Source organism: Chelonia mydas, chromosome 1, assembly GCF_015237465.2.
Source record: "Chelonia mydas isolate rCheMyd1 chromosome 1, rCheMyd1.pri.v2, whole genome shotgun sequence".
Taxonomy (NCBI): Eukaryota; Metazoa; Chordata; order Testudines; family Cheloniidae; genus Chelonia; species Chelonia mydas.
This window is the reverse complement of record NC_057849.1, coordinates 197,227,841-197,251,639: the sequence shown is the minus strand read 5'-3', so window position 1 is coordinate 197,251,639 and position 23,799 is coordinate 197,227,841. Positions and strand designations below refer to the sequence as shown.

The following is a 23,799-nucleotide window of genomic DNA, read 5'->3' as shown; positions in this document are numbered from 1 at the left end:
AACTCAGTCATGTTTTAACTCCATTGAAGTCTGTGGATAGGCAAAATTCAGTGGTTTTGACTTCAGTGGAATTACACCATTGATTAATTTTTTTAATTGTTTTAATTGTTGGGTTTTGGGGGGGGGGGTTGTTCCATGTAGTGTGATGAATACATCATGTGGTTTATTTTTGCTCATGTCACTTTGTTCATACCAACCACTTCCACAAAATTAACGCCTAGTGTATTAATGAATTGCATTTCTGAAATTCTTTCATTCAGTTTATAATTTAATCCACTTGAAAGACTGTGCTGCTTGCAAAATTTGAAATTTCAAAATTGCTGTGTACCTTCCTGACAACCAATATAATTTATGTCATGTTGATGAGCCTGAGATATTTCTCAATGTTAGCCTCACGGGAACAAGACAAGGAAGAGGAACTTTTGACTGATCTTGTGGATGTGGCTGTATCTAAAACCTCTTATTTGCTGGAGTTCTTAGAAGTTTTTGATTTGTTTTTCCTCTGTCTCTGACCTAATTAATTTTATGGGACGTCCCCATGGACATAATTTATATGACAAATGAATTATATTAGCAATTGCTGTCGTGGTATGAAGCCCCTCATTTATGGTAAATTTAATGTGTTCCTCTGTTCTTTTCCTTTATAAACTGTGATCTATCAGCAATCATCTGTTTTCTTTATTTTTCAGATGATTTTGATTGCATAATGTCTTTATTGCCAATATAAAAATATGTAAATTTATAAATGCAAAGAGCGAAATATTACTGTAATTCAGAATTGGCTGGCACAAAAAGCCTCTGAAATTGCACCAGCTCTACATTTTTGGTGGTTTTCTTTTGGCTGATCCAGTTGAAATACATTTTTGTAGAAAAAGAATCAAATCGTATCTCCGTTCTCCACCTACTTGACAGTTTTCAGCTTGGTGCAATATGAAAGGATGATTATTAACCCCCCAGAAGAGAGTTTATTAAGGGAAATGCTGACATAACCTTAACTAAGCCAGTGCCAACATGAGCTGCAATCATTTCATTTGCCCCATTCAAAACTGTCCCACTTACAGGGCTCGTATTAGTGGTATTGTTTAACTCTTTCAAGCCAGTGAATGTTCACAGCCTTTTTCCAGCAGCAGTTGTGTGGTAATGTGTTTTGAGCCAAATTCTCCTCTTATACCTGTGCAATTTCACTGACTTTAATGAGGTTACATGGATGAAACTGTGAATCACATTTTAACATTTCTCCCTAAGCCCCACTCCAACTTCTGAAGGATTAAAGGGACACCGGGTCTGCTTCTGTTCCTATTGAAGTCAATTGGAGTTTTGCCTTTGATATCAATGGGATCAGAATTGGAGCAAATGTCGTGCAGTTTAGGGCCAAAATACATGTTTTGTGTGGGAGTTTTTTCAAGGGCAAAGGGGTTTACAAAACACATATAAATATAAATGTTTTCATGATTTTCTAAAAATACAATGAAAACAGTTTGTCTTTGGATTTAAACATTCCCCTGTAGCGCTGCCACTTGGTGCTAGTGCATGAGGGCTGGAAAGAGAAACTGGCTAGTCTAGTTCCTCTTTCCAAGGTGAATGAAGGGCAGAAAATAAACAGCTTAAATGGGGGGGAAAGTAAATTAGGTCTGTAGCACTCCTTGACTTTGAAGTATCTACAGTAATATACGTAATACAAGTAAGGAAATTTAATTCCTAAATGAAAGGAAGGCTAATGGTAAAAGTGTTGAACAGAACTTAAAATGCAAAGGTACATTGGAAGATAACAGCAAAGCCAATCCTGGTTCTGATTTAGGAAATCACCTGAGAACATGCTTAAAGTTAAACACGTGCATAAGTAATGTGCCTTATTGGGGCCTCTATGATGTTCCATATTATGGAGCTGTGCAGAGCTCAGCAAGCAGGCCTGATTCAGTGACCACGGACTGTAATATACATCCTCAGAAGGAATCCTGGAAAATGCCTTGGCAGTCATATACTAGTTAGATGGTTTGCAAAACATGCCATTGGGACCTTGTGCATGGAACGTAACTGAAAGGACAGGATGATGTTTAGTAGTTTTCAGTTCTATGTGTGCATGTGTGGTTAATTTTTTATCGATTTTCCTAAAGAAATAGACGGTGAAAAGTTCAGACAGTTTTGTTTCTTTTTTTCGCATTCTCTATTGTTTATAGAGACCCCTAAGAAAACTCAAAATAAAATGACATTCACTAGCAGGTTTGTAGCCTGTAAGAGGGTGCTCGAAAGTCTGGGCTGCCTAGTAATTGGTGCACCTGACATCTGGCAGCTTGCTTCCCTGGCAGAAGTGCCTCACTCCTTAAAGAGGAATAGTAGGGGGATCCAGGCCCTCCTTCTTCTCCACGTCCCAGCCCAGGGCCCTGTGTGAAGCAGCACTGGCAGGATCCTCCCAGCAGAGAATCTAAGTCCGCTGCCCTGGGCTACTTCCTGCCTCTGTTTCTTCAGTTTGGGGCATGGCCTCCATAGTCCAAAAAGTCTGTAGTGGCCCGACTCGAGCGACACCGCCTGGTGGACTCTTTTTGGCATCCGGTCCCAGTCTGACATCCCTCTTGGTGGGAGCAGATGTAATATTGCAGGGTCTTAACTCCATAATGTCTCTGTGGTTTAGTCACACAGTTCACTCACTGCTGGGTGTTCCTTGGTCTCCTCAGCAGTCTCCCTCAATCAGGGATTCGGTGCTTCTCCCTGGTGGCTGGCCCGGCTGTCAGCCTCCTAGTGATGCTCCCCTCATGTAGAGGGGCAGAGGTGTCTCCTGCCTCTTCACCAGTCAGCCCTGAAGTGAGCCAGGTTCTTCTGTTTTCTTCCCCCTCCAGGCCTGGCACTGGCTGCAGGTATAGCGGGGCAGGGCTAGCTGGGCCCATGGACTCTCTTTAACCTTTTTTGTGCTGTTGTGAGGTTTCTCAGCCTCATTGCCTGGCCCTTTTAAATGTGGTGAAGACTGATTGCTCCCTGATTTCACTTTTTCTAATGGTGCTTAACAGTCACATGATGACTAGATGACCTCCTGAGGTCTCTTCCAACCCTAATCTTCTGTGATTCTATGACATTTTTAAAAAAACCTTCCTTATTAAGACTTTCTTTCTTTTTCTACTCTTGATTCAGAAGACAAGATAACAGTATTTTTTTAGGCCCTACACAAATATCTGTTTCTGTTTTGAGATGGTGGATTATTTTATTTTTCCAAAATTGAATTTCAGAACCTTTTGCTCTCCACTTGCCCCACCACCACCACCATCCTAAGTTAAATTTTAAAATTGGTGAAAGGTTCCGATGTTCTTGGCAGAACTGTAAAGCAGTTTCTGGGTTATCACAATTTCTCTTTTCCTTCTTCGGTAGAGTCCATAGTTCAAGATATTCTGTGGACTGCAGCTACTGCCTGCTTGCATTTGAAGGCCTGTGGAAAGGCAGAGGACATGCCAGCAGCTGTCAAGCTTGACCTAACATCTGTATTGTTTCTCAGTTCACTAAGGGGGATGAATGGAGCTGATCGTTGAGCTTTGCACTATAAGAAAGTGGTCATGATTTCGAGGAACAGCTGCCCATCTGTCTCTGGAGTCATTTCTGAGTGCAGTTTGTACTTCCTTTGGGATGGTGTTGAAGAGGCGCTTTAGAGATTTTAAATGAAAAAAAAAAGTCATTGGGACAAAATCATCTATTGGGTAAAATCCATTGACTGCAATGAAGTTACACCAGGGATGATTGTGGCCCAGAAATTCCATGGTGTAGAATTGTGCACCAGACAGGCTCTGACTGTGATGGCCTTATGTAGACAGTGCTGTTGATTCCTGAAATCTCTTGACTGGGTATGGTCCCAGAATTTGGAAATGCAGTATTAATTCTACTTGTCGCATGATAGCATTTCCTCCTGAGTAGGATTGCTACTGAACACCTATCCTGAGATTGCCAACATTGTCCCAGTTTGTCAGGGTGACCTCAGAGCCTATAAGCACAGTTAGAGATTACTTTGGGGAGTCCTGAAACATAATTAGAGTGTTGATGTTTGTGACGCCTTGGAGTGATGTTTGAAGCATAGCTTTTTCTGTCTGCCAGGCCAGTAAGTAATATCCAGTGTTTCCATTCGTGTAAAACATAACAGGTAAGCAAAATACACAGAGAAATATTTTTACTTCAACTACATGGTTCAAAAATCTTTGGGCTAAGTTTTAAATATGACATGGTGATGTCTATGCACCGAGAACTGTCAAATTGCATGTCAAATTGGGCAGGTAATTTTACTAGTACACTTATTATCACTTCAGTAGGCGGCACTTAAGAGCATAAACTTTATGGCAGGCTAAATGAGAGAGCAAAGATAACTTGGCAATCGTGGATCATGGTCATCTGGTGAAGCAGGTAAGTATGTACTAAAGATAGTTAGAGAGGGGAGTGCAAGATAGTGGGTAGCAAAGGGCCAAGAAGCCAAGACTTTGGGGTTCAACTCTTGGCTCTGGAAGGGAGGGAATATAGCCTAGTGGTGAGAGCAGGGGACTGGAAGTCAGCACTGGAGCTGTATAAATCTCAGCATTTTTACACTAGAGGGAATTATGCAAAACATTCTTGGTTTTTATTCACACCTCCTGGGGTTTGCTGTGAGTTTCAGGTTCAGACAAAACTAAAAAAAGTTAAACTCAATTGAAACCACCAAAGTTGTTTCCTCCCCCCCGCTCCAGGTTGAAGCCACTGAATTTCACATAGTCTTTATGCAAGTCTATAACTTTTTGCTATATTCATTTGACACTGGGCCCAGATTTGCTCATAAGGTTTGTGATCCTCTATAAACCTGATCTAAGAAATATTCCCGTTGATAATGAAATCCCAAACCAGGGAAGTTTCACCAGCCTTTGAGTTCTGAAACAAAAAATTGGTCCAGTTCTACTTAGGACTTGCCATGGTTCTGATCCAAACCCCATCTCAACCCCCAAACTTTGGGAAAGCGCAGATCAAAATTGCTCAGCTTGGCCTATCACCGCAGTGACCCCAAATGCTGGGAAGGTCAGATTCAGCTCCAGCTTTCTGCTGCTCTGGCCGATTTGGACTTGGAACTCTCCTCACCCTATGACTTCTGTTCTCTGTTCTGACACACTAACTCTTAGTATGTTCTTGACCTTTGGCCTGGCGCACCTCAGTTTCTCCATCTGGCAAAGGAGGATAATGCTTACAAGTAGCTCATCATGTAATGGTGAGGCTTAATTAATGAATGTTTGCATAGAGCCTTGAGATCGTTGGATGAAATTGTATAAGGGCATAGAATTATTACTGCTATTGTTATTAACTATGTGCTTAAACCTAGACAATGTATTTGCACATGTAAGTAATTATGATGCACTTCAAGGCATTCTGTTTGTAATGCTTTGCTCTCCATTTCCTGCAAATCAAATTACTGAGGGATAGATTTGATTTCCACATCATTTTGAAAATATTTTCTTTTTCTTTTTTTAATTTCCTTTGTATTAATTTTTGTCAAAGTTCAAAACACAACCAACTGTGACTAAATGCATAAAACCAAACAACCCCCCCCCAAGTATAATAAAATTAAAGACAGCATAAGATGATATGCATTCAAACAATGTAAATCATACCTAACAAACATGGTTGTAATAATATACCTTATCCATGTCTGATCCACTAATAACAAATACTTATTCAGAGTACAAATAACTTATTCTTTTTCTTAGAGAGGGAGGGAGAAACAGACCCCCACATTCAAATTATATCTTGCAGTCTAAATAAATATGAAAAAGCTGCCAAATCTTATAATGAAAATAGAAGATTGTTGGGATTTTTATATCTTTTAGCAATAATAAGACTGAAGAAAGAAGGGCAGCTTTTACTGCTAATACGGGGCCCGATCCCATAGCCTTTCCATGAGTAGGCCTGCTGCCTTCAGTCAGATTGCTCATGTGTTAGACCTGAAGGCACAGGCTGAGGTTATTTTTAATGCTTTTTTTCATAACACAAAGTATTTCAGAGGTGTAGGTTTGACAAGCAAATTATAATTAATATCCGTGGCCAGTTTAAAAAGATTGCTACTAAAGGAAAAATTGTTCCTAGAAGGTAATTAATATTTTCATCGCAGCATCAAGTAAAAATAGGTTTTTGTCTTCTTCTCATTTCCTTTCTGATTACAGAGGCAATTATTGTTTGTGTAAAGGAATAAGATCATCATCCCTGTCCCTCACTCTGGCTACATCACCTTTATTTTTTCATTCCCCCTCTGCCTCCCTCTGTTTCAGTTCAATTCATTTCCATTCCAGGAGGATTCATTGGCATGACAAGCTATACAGGTACTGCTAAAGTAAAAGAAAAAGTCAGTCAGCCACCCACCCCCATATATCTATGGAGGATAGTTATGACCCAGGGTAACACACTGTGCTTGGGGTTTGATTCCTTGTGTCCCTTTACATTAGTGCTCATTCCTGATCTGGGAGCATCATGCCACCTTTGCCATCTCTCTCCTGTCTCCCAGGCTTGGGCACTGTTTTGCCTCATTGCTTTCTGATGAGAACTTATCTTTTATGATTCCTGATAATTGGAGGAAATATCTTTCTCACGCTTCCTCCCATTAAGGACTTTGGAGTAGAAAGTCTCCCTTTGTGTCCATCTTTCCTTTGTCTCAGTAGCTGAACAGTCTCTCCTCTCTGATTTCAGACGGTGGTTTGTACCTGTAAGTTTTCACCTCTAGATTGTGGTCACTGATTTGGTAAGAGTCTGCTCTAGTTTTGCATATTTCATTATGGTGAAGAATCTGCTATTGTGATAGCCTGTGAGGTAAGCTAAGAGCTGCCTAACTAGGCTCTGGTCTGCTGTCATTTGATCCCTAATCCTTTTAGGATTCCTTGACAAGGGGGTGGGGCTAACTCAGGGAGAGCAGGGTTTAAAAAGTCAGCGCCTAAGTGACCAGACGAGCTAACGAACAGGAGCAGCAAACAGGAGTTTTGTGAGGGAACGTGAGAGCCAAATATGCCTAGCAAGCTTGTGCTAAACCTAGGCCAATAAACATCCCCCTTCCAAAAAAATAAAACAAACAAAAACCCCTTTCAATAGTAAAAAGAATACAGGCAGAAGTCCAGCAGCAGAGTGGGGTCTATAAAGTTTATTGCACTCAATGCAGCATGTACGATTACTTGCTTTGTGGGCTGATGGCATATGTGTGCATTTCTGTGCAAGCAACTCACGGCCCTCAGAGACCGAGTACAGGCTCTTGAGACCAGACTTGCTGAACCGAAGGAACTAAGGAAGACAGAGAGGTACACAGAGGAGACTTTCAGGGGCATAATAAAGGGGAACCACACCCAGTCTGACAGCCTCTGTGCAGTTGAGGAGGAAGAAAGTCTTGAGGATGGAGAACATCAAGCTGGAGTGAAGTGAAACAATTCCATAGTTGGGATCTTCCTTCCAGATGATGTCATGGTATCCTCTCGCACTGAGGATACCACTCATGGTTAGGGGATCCAAGTTATTTGGAAGAGAAAAGTAATAGTAATGTGGGATTCGATTATTAGAAATATAGATAGTTGGGTTTGTGATGGCTGGGAGAATGCATGGTAAATTGCCTGCTAGGTGCAAAGGTTGTGTGCCTCTTCAGACATGTAGATAGACCTATGTGCAGTGCTGGGGAGGAGCCAGTGGTCCTGGTACATGAAGGTACCAGTGATAAGGAGGGAGATGTTGGAGGCCAAATTTAGGCTGCTACAAAAGAGATTAAAGTTCAGGACCTCCATGGTAGCATTCTCCGAAATGCTTCCAGTTCTATGTATGGTTTCAGAGTAGCAGCTGTGTTAGTCTGTATTCGCAAAAAGAAAAGGAGTACTTGTGGCACCTTAGAGACTAACCAATTTATTTGAGCATAAGCTTTCGTGAGCTACAGCTCACTTCATCGGATGCATAAAGTGGAAAATACAGTGAGGAGATTTATATACACACAGACCATGAAAAAATGGGTGTTTATCATACACATTGTAAGGAGAATGATCACTTAAAATGAGCTATTACCAGCAGGAGAGTGGGGTGGGGGGAGAGAAAACCTTTTGAAGTGATAATCAAGGTGGGCCATTTCCAGCGCTTTTCCAGGAGTTAACAAGAACGTCTGAGGAACTGTGGGGGGAAGAGGGGGGGAGGAATAAACAAGGGGAAATAGTATGTATGTATGTATAGGGCCAATTAGGCAGGGAGAGCCGCAGGGTCTTAATGCGTGGATAAGACAATGGTATTCGGAGGAGGGATTTAGGTTTATTAAGAACTGGGGAACCTTTTGGGAAAGGAGGAGCCTATGCAGGAAGGATGAACTCCATCTAAACCAAAACAGAACCAGGTTTCTGGCATGTAAAATTAAAAATGTTGTAGAGGAGTTTTTAAACTAAGGGCTGGGGGAAAGCTGACAGGCATGTAGCAGCTCACGGTTCAGACAGACGTGCTATAGGGGAGGATTTATTAAAGGGGATACTCTATATCCTAGTAAAGAGGAGAAAATAGAAGTTGATAAAGTACGGCTAGGAACTGAGAAACAGTCAAACAAAAAAAGAGTCCAATTCAGTTACATCACATGAAGGCGGACAACTAAATACTGACAAATTTTATAAGTGCTTGTATACAAATGCTAGAAGTCTAAGTACTAAGATGGGTGAACTTGAGTGCTTGGTAATAAATGAAGATATTGGTCATAATAGGCATCACAGAAACTTGGTGGAACAATGATCATCGATGGGACATGGTCATATTAGGGTACAAAATATACAGGAATGACAGAGCAGGTTGTTCTAGTGGAGGAATGGTACTAGTTGTGAAAGAAAACATATATACAAATATAGTAAAAATCTTTAATTGATCAAACTGTACCATAGAATGTCTGTGAATAGAAATTCCATGCTTGAAGAATAAGAGTATAGTAATAAGAATGTACCTAACCAGGATGGTGATAGTGAAATGCTCAAGAAGATTAGGGAGGCTAAAAAAACAGAAAACGCAATAATAATGGGGGATTTTAACTATCCCCATATTCACTGGGTACATGTCACCTCGGGACAGCATGCAGAGACAAAATTTCTAGATACCATTAATGACTGCTTCTTAGAGCCGCTAGTCTTTGGATCTGGTCCAAGAGGTGAATATAGTTGAACTGCTCAGTAATAACAACCATAATGTAATTAAATGTAACATCCTTGTATGCGGGAAAATACCAAAAAAGCCCATCACAGCAGCATTTAACTTCAAAAAGGGGAACTACACAAAAATGAGGAAGCTAGTTAAATGGAAATTAAAAGCAACAATCGCAAGAGTGAAATGCTTGCAAGCTGCTGGAAGCTTTTAAAAACACCATAATAGAGGCTCAAACTAAATGTATATCACAAATAAAAAAAAAAGGAAGAGGACCAAAAAAAAGCCACCATGGTTAAACAAAAGAGTAAAAGAGGCAGTTGGAGACAAAAAAATTCCTTTAAAAATTGGAAGTAAAATCCTACTGAGGAAAATAGGAGCATGAACTCTTGCAAGTCAAGTGTAAAACTATAATCAGGCAGGCCAAAAAAGAATTTGAAGAGCAAATACCAAAAGACACACAAAGTAACAGCAACAATTTTTTTTAAAGTACATCGGAATGGGGAATCCTGCCAAACAATCAGTGGGGCCATTGAAGGACAGAGTTACTAAAGGAGCACTCAAGGAAGACAAGGCCAATGCAGACAAGCTAAATGAATTCTTTGCTTCTGTCTTAACTGAAGAGGATGCGAGGGAGATTCCTACCCCTAAACCATCCTTTTTAGGTGACAGATTTGAGGCACTGTCCCAGATTGAGATGTCAGTAGATGAGGATTTGGAATAAATTGGTAAATTAAATTGTAATAAATCACAGAACCAGACGGTGTTCATGCAAGAATGCTGAAAGAACTCAAATATGAAACTGCAGAACTACTAACTGTGGTATGTTTCAGAGTAGCAGCCGTGTTAGTCTGTATCCGCAAAAAGAAAATGAGGACTTGTGGCACCTTAGAGACAAACAGATTTATTTGAGCATAAGCTTTCGTGAGCTACAGCTCACTTCATCGGATGCATGCATCATGTAGCTCACGAAAGCTTATGTTCAAATAAATTTGTTAGTCTCTAAGCTGCCACAAGTCCTCCTTTTCTTTTAACTGTGGTATTTAACCTATCGCTTCAGTCAGCCTCTGTACCAGATGACTGGAGGATAGCCAATTTAATGCCGATTTTTAAAAAAGGCTCCAGAGGTGATCCTGGCAATTACAGGCTGGTAAGCCTAACTTCAGTACTAGGCAAATTGGTTGAAACAATAGTAAAGAACAGAATTATCACACACAAAGATGAACGCAATATGTTGGGGAAGAGTCAACATGGCTTTTGTAAAGGGAAATCAGCTTCACCTGTCTATTAGAATTCTTTCAGGGGGTCAACAAGCATGTAGAAAAGGGTGATCCAGGTGATACAATGTAGTTGGACTTTCAGAAGGCCTTTGACAAGGTCCTTCACAAAAGTTTGCAGACGATACAAAATTACTCAGGATAGTTAAGTCCAAAGCTGACTGAAAAGTGTTACAAAGAGATCTCACAAAACTGGGTGGCTGAGCAACAAAATGGCAGATGAAATTCAATGTTGATAAGTGCAAAGTAATGCACATCGGAAAACATAATCCCAACTAGACATACAAAATGATAGGGTCTAAATTAGCTGTTACCTCTGAAGAAAGAGATCTTGGCGTCATTGTGGATAGTTCTCTGAAAACATTCGCTCAACATGCAGCGGTAGTCAAAAAAGCTAACGGAATGTTAGGAACCATTAGGAAAGGGATAGATAATAGGCCAGAAAAGGTCATAATGCTACTATATAAATCCATGATATGCCTACACCTTGAATACTGTATGCAGTTCTGGTTGCCTCATCGCAAAAAGAATATATTAAAATTGGAAAAGGTACAGAGAAGGGCAACTAAAATGATTAAGGGTATGGAACAGCTTCCATATGAAGAGAGATTATACTGGGACTGTTCAGTTTAGAAAAGAGATGATTAAGGGGGGATATGATGGAGGTCTATAAAATCATGTATGATGAGGAGGTGAATAGGGAAATGTTATTTACCCTTTCACATAACACAAGAACCAGGATCAGCCAGTGAAATTAATAGCAGGTTTAAAAGAAACATAAGGAAATACTTCTTCCCACAGTGCACAGTCAGCCTGTGGAACTCCTTGCCGGTGGATGTTGTGAAGGCCAAAAGTATGGCTGAATTCAGGAAAGAATTAGATAAGTTCATGGAGGACAACTCCATCAATGGCTTTTAGCCAAGATGGTCAGAGATGCAACCCAATGCTCAGTGTTTCCATAAACCTCTAAGTGTCAGAAGCTGGGACTGGCTGATAGGGGACGATCACTTGATAATTACCCTGATCTGTTCATTCTCCCTGAAGTATCGAGCACCCGCCACTGTCGGAAGACAAGATACGGGGCTAGATGGACCATTAGTCTGACCCAGTGTGGCCGTTCTTATGTTCCAGCTTTGTGTATGGATCTTTTGAAGTCTGGAATGTTATGGTTTTCGACTGTGCCTAAAGGCCCTTCGCAACTCTACCCCTCCCCATCTGGCTGCTTTTGTCCCTTACTGTGCTGCTACCCCAGTTCTTCCAGTGATGGCCACCCATTTGTCAGCTTTTTACACAAACATCTTGGTGCCTTCTCCCATGCTGCCTCTTACACATCGAACTCTCTCCCTGAACTGACTAAGGGAAGCTCCCTCTCCTTCTTCAGATCTCTCCTTAAGACCTACCTCTTTTGTGACCCTGCCAATTAATAACTGGATTTAGGGACAAATGGGAGTAGTTGGCACTTTTTTTATCTATATATAAGAATAAAAAGAGGGGAAATTGCAAATGTGTGTGTGTTTTGTTGTCATTTGCCTCTCTACTCATCACATGTAACTTGTCTTTTTATAGGCTAAACGCAGGGACCATGCCTTAATATGTGTTTGTACAATATGTAGCACAATGGGGTCCTGATCCTCTCTGGGGCCTCTGGGCACTGCTGTAATATAGGTACTAAATAATAATGAGCATACTTCTATAGTACCTTTCATCTGCGCACCTCATCTCATCCGGTGTCCTGTCTCTGACAGTAGCCAATGATCTATACCTCACAGCAAGGTGCAAGTAGCCTAATGATAGAATAACCCGCCTGTAGGAAAAATATTTTCCTAACCCTAATAGCTAGTGGTTGGTTTATGCTGTGGAACACAATCTTTATTATTATTATTTTATTTTTTTACTATTATTTATTATCCTATATACTATAACTGTGGATGTTCTCAGTCTCCATATAAATACCTAATCCTGTTTTTAATCCTAATAAATTCTTGGCCTAAATAATATGTTGTGGCAGTCAGTTCCATAGTTTCCAAGTAATAATAATCGTTTTTTGTTTAAATAGCACCATGGGCACATGATGCTCTCCAGATATGAAGCAATATTAGGTCCTTAGTCCAATGAGTGTATAATCTAATATAGGATGTGGGAGAGGGAGTAGTAGGATATGAGAACAGAGGTGAAGGTGGGGATAGAGCCATGAAGTCTTGAAAGTCAGGAATAGAATAGAATACACCTTTATATAGCCCTTTTCAGATTAAAATGATCTGAAAGAACTGTATAAAGCAAAGTGCTAGATACTTATCCTGCAGTGAATTTGCAGGCAGATGTGGCTGCTCCCAAAGAAACTTGGTGATCAGAACTTGTTTTATTGAGAGATGGGAGTGTTGTCCAGGATGCTAGGTTTAGCTCTGGGGCACATTTTTCAGAGTTTTCTTTACAGTTGGGTGGGCTAGAAACATTGTTTTTCAAGGAAAGCTAAGATTCTGCTGTTGATGTAATGATATGACTACAGGAGGTAGGGCCCTAGGCACAGGCCTATAGAGCCTCTGCTTTAATATGGCCCTGCCAGAGCCAATATGGGCAAACCGTCAGAGAAATGAAGACGTCTTGAGTTAAACTCTTATCTAACCAATGGTGCTTCTAGCATTGCTGTGCATCCTGGAACTACTCTGTGGTGTCAGCACTGGTTCTTAGCCCAAAATCAGGCATGATATTTGGACCTTGTTGTGGTGGCCCACAGTGTTTTGACCTGAACTGCACTGACACCTTCAGTTACTCTTCCCAGATCAAGATAGTAATGTACTTGTCTCTGTTGGGTACCTAGTGTCTTGTCTTGTTTTCCGTTGCCTCCCAGCTTGTCCATATTTTAGTTGTTTAAATAGTCTTGGGCTTTAACCTTGTTGGATCTTCCTTGTGTAAGTTCCATTCATTTAATCAGGATGGATACAGCATCTCTGATGGGGCCATGTGTGGTATGCATTGAGCGTCTGCTTTTAGGATTCTTGCCAGGTAGCAATTGTGCTTTTGGAAGTTGTTTAAAGAATGAGTATTCATATTCAATCAACATACCTAATATTGCAGTATGATAGCATGGACCTAACAAAGATTCTGTTTACTTTCTGAGAGAGCAGTCCTGCAACCCTTACTTTCACTAGTAGTCCCATTGAAGTCAGTGGTTCAGCTCATGTAAGTAGGGACAAATTTCTCATGTGTTGCAGAATGGAGACCATAAACTGTACAAGCTCCTGTGCAACATATCCCAAATAATGTATCCTCTTCAGAGACTGACAGGAGCAGGTGCTTACGAATAACAGCACCTAGTCCGTGGTGTGATCAGAAGGCATTCTCAGTGGAAATTTCACTTCATTCTGTCCACGGCACATGAAGCACTGTTTCTGGATATGGCCAAAAAGTTTTATTCCAGGGCACGGTAGACTGAGAAGTACACTGTAGTAAAATGTCCTTCACTGGCAGCACAAGCAGTGTGACCATCACACATACATAATGTCTCAAGCAGCCACCACACTGGAGAAAGTACACTCACACAGTACCTGATTCCAGAGTAGCAGCCGTGTTAGTCTGTACCCACAAAAAGAACAGGAGTACTTGTGGCACCTTAGAGACTAACCAATTTATTTGAGCATAAGCTTTCGTGAGCTACAGCTCACTTCATCATGTCATGCATCCGATGCATCCGATGGTGCCACAAGTACTCCTGTTCTTTTTACAGTACCTGATGCCGTCCCTGTACACCATGGAACATATGCTCCCCCCCCACCACCACACACATGTTATAGCCCCGCTGTGCAAGTGTAACCCACACACCTTCTGGGTGTGGTGTTCTGTCCCATCTAGTGGCACCGAGACCACTTAGAGAGAGTTAAATGAGTTTGCTCTATAGCCTTAGCTAAGAGCCAGTTGGCTTTTAGCTCATATGGTAGAGGCTCATGCACTGAGCTCCAGAGGTCCCTGCCAACGACTGGGGTCATGCCTGCCAACGACTGGGGTCTGTTGGTGTTACACAAGCCTCACACTCGGAAATATATACAAATGTGCATGTTTTCACACACCGACACAGTACCCTGTGAATGCAATAACCATGCTTTGGGGAAGTACAAACGGACACAATACCTGGTGCAGCCATCAAAATGGGAAAATTCATACACACACACACACCATTGTTGGCACAGCCACCACCGTTTGCAAAAATACACATATGATGACACATCAGGGAGAAACACAGACTACACCCCATCCAGCCATTACACCTTGAAAATAGATATAAAATGCCAAGTCAGTATGAATACACAGCTCATAATAGCCTAAGAGAATAGATCACACCACAGTCAGGTACATCTGTTCTCTGTACTAACCATTATCATTAGCTTAAAACACTTAAAATCACTGAGCTTCCTCAGATCTAGGGACAGATTATTCTAAGAAAAATCTGCTAAATAGATTTAGCAATGCAGTGAGTGGGGACCTTGACTACATTAAAGTGATACATTTTGCATCTCAAAGGCTGTAGGCTGTTTTCAGAGGAACAGTCTGAATGAAGAATGACACTAACACTGTATAGCAATTTCTTTATCTCTGTTTAAATGTGGAAGTGAAACCCTTGGATGAACGATGATGGTGCCAAGCTGGAAAGCAACTTGTTAGTAAAATATCATATTTGCCTTGCACCATGGGCCACCAAATAACACATACCCTCTCCTCAAACTGGTCTGTGCGATGTAAAGATCTCAGTGCGGCTGGACTTCAAGTTATCCTGTTCAGCAAAAGAAATAAAAGCTACAGCCTTTCCTTCATGAGAGCTCTTTGCTTTCTAAGAAAGAAGAAATTACCAATGTCTCCTTGTCTCATTCTCTCCTTGTCTGGGCCTGTGGTGTTATTGCAGTGCTATGAAATTTGGATTACAAGCAACAAGAGAGCCAATTACTGTGGCTCTGTGATGAAGGATCCTAAGAAAGTGTCTAGAAGACAGGTGATGCTTTGACTTGTGTGCTTCAGTTACTGCTGGTGTGATGTGTTTCTACTGTGCAAGAGGTGTTCCACCCAGGCTTGGGAAAAGGATGTATAACTGTTCTCCGGGCAGTGGGAGAGGGGCTATTTGGCTGATCTGTGTAAAGAGGAATAGAGGAAGTGGGGCTAGGACTAAATGATTATGATGGAAATAGATTGATTAAATAGCATCTTAGACTTTTTTTTTAACAAAACTGAGACTTTGCAAGAGCAGGTCGCATTACTCAAGTCATTTTATACTGGTTCAGAACAGATCCAAGGAAAAGGACAGAGGCTTAACTTGTGTTCCCGGGTATCACAACAAGGTAACAAAATCCAGCTGCACCTTGCAACTGACAGGACCTAATGACTGGCTAAGAGTGCTAGGGATCTGGGACAGGGCAGAGCAGAGGGAATTCAAGCATGGGTTCTGCACATTTCCACTCAGTCTCACAGCTTTGTCAGGCAGAGAAACTGAGGTTCACTGAACCTCGAGGGAGCAAAAAGCTGCAGATGTGCCTGGGGGGCAGTGGCGATTTCACATCATATTCCCCCCAAGAAGGCTCTTCACTTTAGTGACTAGCCTGTGCGGTTAGGATAGAGGTGGAGACAGCTGCTGCCACAGCATCACCTTCCCACAAGCCTGCAAGGGTTTCTGAGGTGAAGCAGTTATGAGCCTGTCAGCATGAGCTTTTATAGCATTTTCCCTACTGTTGAGTAGGCTTGCTGGACTGGTTTGGTGCCAGCTGAAGATTCTGCCTCAACACTCTGGTGGTGCAAAGTGACTTTCAGCGTGGACCAGTATCTGATCTGCAGTTACTTGAGCTACTGTTCCTGATCGTTAAATGCCAGATCTTTGTCTCCAATGGACAAATCCAAAGGAGGGGGCTGGTGAGGAGACCTTTGTGGAGTCTTCCAGGACCCAACCCATTGAGTTTGAAGCATCATGGATTTTGGAGGCCCATTGGGAGGGAGACCATTTTCACATGGAGACAAGAGCCATCCTACATGGGCAACTGCAGCTCCACTGGCTCTGGGAGCATAGTTCCAGCAACAGCAGCACTGCCTTTGTCTGGGCACCCACCTTTAGTGCTGTACAGTTGGTGGAAATCCTGAAAGAGGTAATATAACTCCCAATTGTGTTACCTCCTGACTGCATGTACACATTGAAATTCTTGGGCTCTGCAGGGGACAGTATCCTTGAGAGCGGCATCAGCCCTGCTTCTCCTCTGACCCAACCTTTGAAGTCCACAGTGCTCCATCTCTGCAAAGCAACACTGGAAGGGCATCCGTTTGGGTTAAGACATGGAGGTAAAGTGCTGCAGAGATGACCATCTTGTATATCAGCCGGGGGAGATGGAGACACTCCCCAAACAAATCCCAGAGGGAAGATCTGTGCTTCTAGTTCGTGTCATCAGTACCCTCAGCATATGCCTAATATAGCAATTTAGGGTCAGGGTAGGAGAAATAAACTTTTTGCAAGAAAAAACAGCTAATAAAGTTGCCAAGAACAGATATTTTATAATCTGTGCTGAATCTCTGCTGGAAAACACGAACAGCAATGAAGCTGAGAAGACACTAAAAGAAATTCGGGGCAAAGTGCCAGACGCCCAGACGGAAGCAGAATGTGGACCAAAAAGATTGCGACAATCGGGTAATTATGGTTTATGAATTTCAGCTTTAATCTGTAGTTCAGTGAGTCCTGATTAAATATCTGTTAAACACAATTAAAGTTTGTTTTTGTATTTCACCGTCTTGATCAGAATAATTAGAGACTGCGTGTTTCATGTCAAAAGTAGCAAGAGGAATTTTAGTGAATGAACATCGTTTTTAAAAGCCATTTGTAGCACCAGCTGTTGGCATTATTGTATATTTTAGTGTTATCAGCATAAAGACGGGTCCTCTTGATGCTGAACACTTTCCAGCAGGACCAGGATGTTATTGTCCTCTATTGAGCCCATACTGAAATTTTAAAGGCACAAGTTGGGAACCATGCTTGATCGCAGGGCTGTTTGGAGAGTGGGGCTTTGGAATTATGATGTTAAGACCACACACTTAAATAGTGGAGGATAAGAAGTGCTGTAAATAGGTCATGTAGCACTCTGCATGTGCTGTTCTGTCAGAGATGCTTCACATAGATTATGTGGTGAGTGATGGGAAAGAACAGTGCAAAGGGCACATATCTGATGATCTGAGTTTGAATTCCCTCATGACATCTTGGCAAAAGCTCAGAGAGTCCAGTGGCTTAGGTGTTAGTGTGATATCCTATAAAGATAATTGTGGTAGCATGATAAATGCTGTTGGAAAGGAAGCATTAGATTCTACAAGTGATCTTTAGCCAAGGTGACAAGCTGAGGTGATGAGCCCATGCAGAGGCTGAAAATGATTGACATATTCATTTCCATTACCCCAAGAAGTTCACAAGTACAATGTTATTCCACAGTGGGAGTTTCACCTGAGTAAGGAGTTCAGGATAAGGACTTCTAAGCTCTTCCATCAAAGGATGAGAAGTGAAAATCAGGAAACATTTGAAAGGGAAAAGAGGAATGAAATGGGAAGAAGACAGGAATTGCAAATAAAAGGGAGACCCATTTGGATACAAGTTCTGTATATGGGGGATTTTTTCAAGGAGTTGACGTTTATCTGAGTGCCACCTGCATGTGGCAAGGATGTGTAAAGAAGTCACTTTTTGGTTCTTTGAAATTCTTAAACTGCTTTGAATATTTGTGATGCTGATTGTGATTAGCCTTAATCTGTCCCTTCTTACCAGTGGAGGTGAATCTTCTGTCACATTCAGTTGTCGCTGAATGTATCTTTGAGATGTTTTGGTCAAGAGGATAAGGAACAAGTCTCAGAGGATTTTAGAATTTAGAGATGGAAAATACCTACTGGGGACTCTTGACAGTCAGTGTGAGTTTCTTTCCTATAGTACATTTTTACTCTTCTGTGGAGTCTAATTTCAGATTTCCCAAGTCATGGGTTTTTCACTACGGTCTAAGGGAAAATATCTCCTGCTTTGAAACTTTAACTGATGTCATCCCAATGAGAGCAGAAGTCACTGGTGTGTTTATAAGATTAATAGACAGAGTCTTCAGTTGTTCTTTGAGTAGTGTCACTTGGGTGCCCCACGTCACGATGACTGCATGCCCTTGCACTCTTGAATGGAGATCGTCAGTGTCTGTGGGTCTTTGTCTGTGCCTCTGATACCTTCATGTCCCGGTGAAAGGATATATAGGGAAGGGGCAGACCTGCCACCACTCTAGTTCTTCTCAGCTGCCTGCAGCTTGAGATGGAGCATCACAGTGGCCATTAGCTTCCTATACAGCTTGTTACCTCTCTCGCTTAATCTTTTCGTTGGCGTTTTCTGTTATTTAGCATTGATTGTGCTTTTGGGCAATGTGTGTGTGAGGGTTGTTCCTCTTACTTTCTTCATTTGCTAATTCTGAGCCTTTGGGCTTTTTCCCACACGTCTTGATCCATGGCGTCATGTATAGGTTGTGCCTGAGACCCTGGGCTTCAAACCCTGCCAGACTTGCCATAGATCTTTCCCCCACAGCAAAGGACATTCAAGCTGCCTCTGGGAGAGAGACTCATGCCCTCCAAACATAAGATCTGCTCAGGTTTTAAGTGCAGACCTAAGAAATTGAGGGAGGACAGACTAAAATTCCTGATAACAGAGCACTTTCTGAGACCTGCGGGGTCCAATTCACCCCCTTGTACCTTGGATCCAATTGACCAGAGAGCCTTGGCAACAGTGTCTGCTACAATGGTAAGGAAAGACCCCCGGGGCACCTTCAGAACCATCCAGACTCTCAAAGAATAAAAGATCCCATTCTCCAGAATGGGATAAGACAAGGGAAATGTCACCCCCTCACTCTGGGTCTCAGGAGATCTCACATATCACACAATTACTGCTGAGGCTTCCATCACCTCTGGTATCGAGACCACGGCACTAGCTAAGAAGACTGTGCCATATAGTGAGAATCATCAGGTAAACAACTTGGAGCAGTACCAGCACTGTTCTCAGTGCCTTCAAAACACAGGGACTCCAGACCCTATCCAGAGTCCCTGGTACCTTTCAGGCTGCTATTCCATGAAGACCTTTGAATCCTATAATAGCCTGAATCACTGCGGGGTTATTGAGAGACACTCTCCACTGGTACCAACTCACTTCCTATTTATCCTCTGATCCTACTTCAGCGGTGACTCATCCTCTAGAACCAACACAGTCACCATCCCCACACAAAGTCTTTGAGGTTACAGAGAGATATTTCCAGCTGGTAAGCAACACTACATCCTCCTGTGCTGTCTCACCAGCCAACCAACCAACCAACTAGACCTCCAGGTACTGCCACAATTACAGGACCCTCTCCGGACCCCAGTACCAACTCAACCATCTGTACCGGCACAACTTGCCCCTCTCATAGATATGGGTGATAGTACCTCATCCAATTCAAGGTGTCTATACAAGGTTCCTTGTCCTTCCAGCCTCCATCCCTTGAAGTACACCCTGAGGAGGAAACTCTCAGCAGGAGAAACGCTCACCTGGCTATCCTGGTACAGACAACTTTGGGGCCTTGCCTCCTTGCTTTATGCCCCACCACAGTGGGCTTATTGGAAACCGGGGGCCCCTTGTGATGACCAGTTCTACAGGGTCCCATCTTGTAAGAGGGCACATCAGGAAAAACAACCTCAGCGCGTGGGTCCTGCTCCATAGGAGGATTTTATAAAGGAGCAGAGCCAGCTGAGGAAGAAGAAACACCACCTTCCCACAAATCCTCCTCCTCATCAGATGAGGCTGTCATGCCTCTCCCACCATCTTACACCGATTTATTTCAAGGCTTTATGAACATACAGCAGAGACCTTACAAATTCCATTGGAAAAGATACAGGGACCCCAACATTCCCTGTTGGACATCCTTCATACATCTCACGACAAAATCACCTTGCCCGTCAATGATTCTTTTTTGACTCTGGCATGTATGGTGTGGCAAACTCCAGCTGCTATACTATCTACATATAAATTGGCTGACAAAAAATGGCCCAATCAATCCTTGGCACTTTTCTGCTGAGACTGGTGGGGGGAAGGGAAGTGCAGCTGTTTCTCTTGTGAGGTGAAGATTTGTTTACTAGGAGCTGGACTGAGGCCACCAAACAGTCATCCTCTAGTAACAACTTAAGCCACACCAACCCTGTTCAGGATTTGAACCACTGATCTACTAGTGAAGGTCTCTATGGTTCATTACTAATCTCTCGAGCCATCCCATTTGCCAGCAGCTTAATGTTTTAACAAGCAAGTTGTGAAGTTAGATGGAAAATGTTAACGTGGAAAAGAATTGGCCAAGTTTCATGCTGAAAATTAATTTTAAACACTGACCATTTCCTTGTAACCTCTCACTTAGGTCTCCAACTAAAGAGAAGAAAACTAGTGCAAGAAAAGACAAGATTTCTAAATCAGCGTTCCAAGAAAACTGTAGTTACTTTATTTCCTAAATGAAATCAAGGTTAATGGTCAAAGAGTTGAACAGAATTTAAAAATCAAAGATACTTTGGAAGATTACATTAAAGGCATATCAAAAATATAGTGGTCTTTTTTTCTTTATAAGCTACAAGCCCTGAAGATACAGTGCCCCTAGTAGAGCTGACGGAGAAAGGATCAAAGCAGATGATCATTTGAGTCTGTTTAAACTAGAAAGGATATCTGGAGCAAATCTAGGAAGAGACGTGTTTTGGATGAAACTTCCATAGCGTTGGGAACGTTTACCAAGTTTTGAAGCTGAGGTATGATAAAAATGATCGGCTCTGTCTAGGGAAAGAGGAAAAAGATATTCATTTCAGAGCAGGAAAATGAAGGCCAAACTTGTCTAGCTGTGGAATGTGGTAGAGTATGGACAGAACTTCCATGCTGACCTACTTTTAAAAAATATTAGAAAGTGTACAGTTTCCTTGTTTTCCTCCATAAGATGGTTATTGTGGTGAGGCAAATGGCATTCACAGGATGTTTGGATGAAAAGATTGTTTTTGCTTTTTGTTAAAAACAAAAATAAAGGCATGAGAAGTCAGTGAGACTGCATATGTGAAAATGAGAGAAGAATTTAGACCTCTGACTCTTCTGTTATCTTTTGATGTATTTTGATTGACTCCAATCTGATACTCAGCACCAGTTGCTTAAATCCATCCAGCTGGATGAGTGAACTAGTCCAAATCCATTACTCCCATATTTGGGATAATTAAAGTCAGCATGGTATGTGGTTCTCAAACATGATCTCCTTTATAAGAGGTATGAACAGTGACTTATCATTCAGTGGATGCAGGACTTTCATAATGCATGTACAAACCCCAGTGAAACAGGATCAATTTATTCCCTTGGCAATAGCATTCGTAGGTCTTCTATAATGCTGTATCCCATGCCTGAGGCTCATTTCTCTTTCAGAGAAACATTGACAGCTGTGATGAATGGGAGTAACTGGGAAGAAGCATGTCTAGGTGTTTAATCAGATCAGATTTCTTTTTATAGAACAGTAAACCTTAGGTCACAAATCGAACCATCCTATCTTCATGGACAATCTGGATCAATTCCATGCTACTTAAGTATGAGCTGGAAAAACTCCAGGGTAGTTACACACTGACATTAACAAGGGAGTATACTTTATAGTCTTTATACATTGTCACAGCTCTAAGCTCACATGAAGCTGAGATGAGTGCCATGGGCCCATGTTGAGTTGCCTCCCTTATCAGGAGGAAAGATTATCCATCTATCACTATTATTTACAACGAACCTCCTGCCAGCCAATAAACATCTCATTCAAACCATCTTCAATTAATTACAAAGTGACTAGAAGAATCAGGATCAGTTTGAATTGGAAAACGATTGTCAATTTCATTTTTATCTTTGGAGGCCCTTTGGAAAAGGGAAAGATGGTGACATGGATGGAGGAGAAGATGATGCCCATTATCTGCACCCATTCAGACTGGCATTGCCATAGCTCTCAGATGGCTCCTCATTTTACCAAGGACAATAGATTCATAGCATGCAGGCACAGTCATTGATTTTACCATTCATTAGCTATGCCATATTATGATGTCATGATGGTGTCACCCTGACGTGAACAACAATAGATGTTGACCAGCTCCAAGAAAAATTATTTATAAAAATTTAAATTTTAATTTCAGTATAGCACAGAAGAGAGCTCCCGCCGTCCAACCCACAAAGTTCATATCCAGTCTAACAACGAACTGTTTGTAGTGTGGCAGTGGAGGGAAGAGAAGGAAATATGGGGAGCCCCGTCTGTTGTTAAAATTGTGCCAGCCCGTGTTCTTTTTAATAGATATCAGGTAGTTTAAAAAATGAGTGCGCTCCTTTTATTTGTTACAAGAGTTACGTTGTGCTGGTAGTCTGCTGGATAGACCTTGGGCTTTGTCCACTGCCAAGTCTAGATGTCCCATTAAAATATCTCTCTTAATGATTCACTTGGCAACAGTGTATCACAGATCCACAGAAGAGACCCTTGTTTAGGAGGACAGTCAGGACTCTGGAAACAAAGCTGGGAACATTATTTGGAGGGACACTGCAAGCACAATAGAATCTGTCTGGTTGGCCTCCCAAACTTAGTCTCTGTGGGGTTTTTTGGGGTTTTTTTTTTTCAGTTCAGATGTGGTGGGGATGAGAAGAAACCTAGCACAAGGCAATGAGTGTGAACCCTATAGCCGTTGCCTGGGTTTATCCTGAATTTTGATCATCTGTTTTAAGGGAGATGGAAACCATTTGGTGTATAGCTTGGTGAAGAGTGAGTGACAGGAGAGGCAAACCAAGGATGCCTAGATATCATGGTGATGGGCACATTGTTAATGGATGGATAGGTTAGATATGCTGTTATTCTTGGTAGGAAGGAAGGAAGAGGGTGATGTGTGTGCAAGGGAGGGAATAATATTCCTATAGCTTTCCCTCCTTTGTCCTTCAGCATGCGCGCGCACACACACAGAGCATAGTGCAGGATCTCTTGTGTTTGTATATCTGTTCTTTCCCTCTGGCCTCTCACCTAGAAAAATGCAAAGGTTGGTTTTTTGTTTTTTTTAATTTTGTGATAAAAGTGTTTTGGTATGTCAGTCAGTGGCCACATGTGTAGAGAGATTTTCTCTTGGAGCTCCCAAAGCTCATAACCATTGTGTGAGACTTAATTACACACTTTAGAAATACAGTTCAGTCCATAGCACGTGGGGGTGGGAAGGCATATTATGGACAGATTTTAAGAATGTTTGGTCAAATTCTTATTCTCTTCCTAGGAGTAGCATGGGAGGGGGTTCCAGGCTATTCTACCCGCACATAATGGCTTGGCCCATTGCAGAAATAGCTAGTATTTAGCACTCTGTAAGAGATGAGGTTTATGCCAGTGGTTTGGGAAGTGAAATA

At 41.9% G+C, this 23,799-nt stretch overlaps 1 protein-coding gene across 15 annotated transcripts in view; it reads left to right on the top strand.

The window, feature by feature from the left end:
• Positions 1–23,799, top strand: part of ZBTB20 (zinc finger and BTB domain containing 20) — a 668,337-nt gene that overhangs the window by 421,698 nt on the left and 222,840 nt on the right. The window lies entirely within an intron of this gene.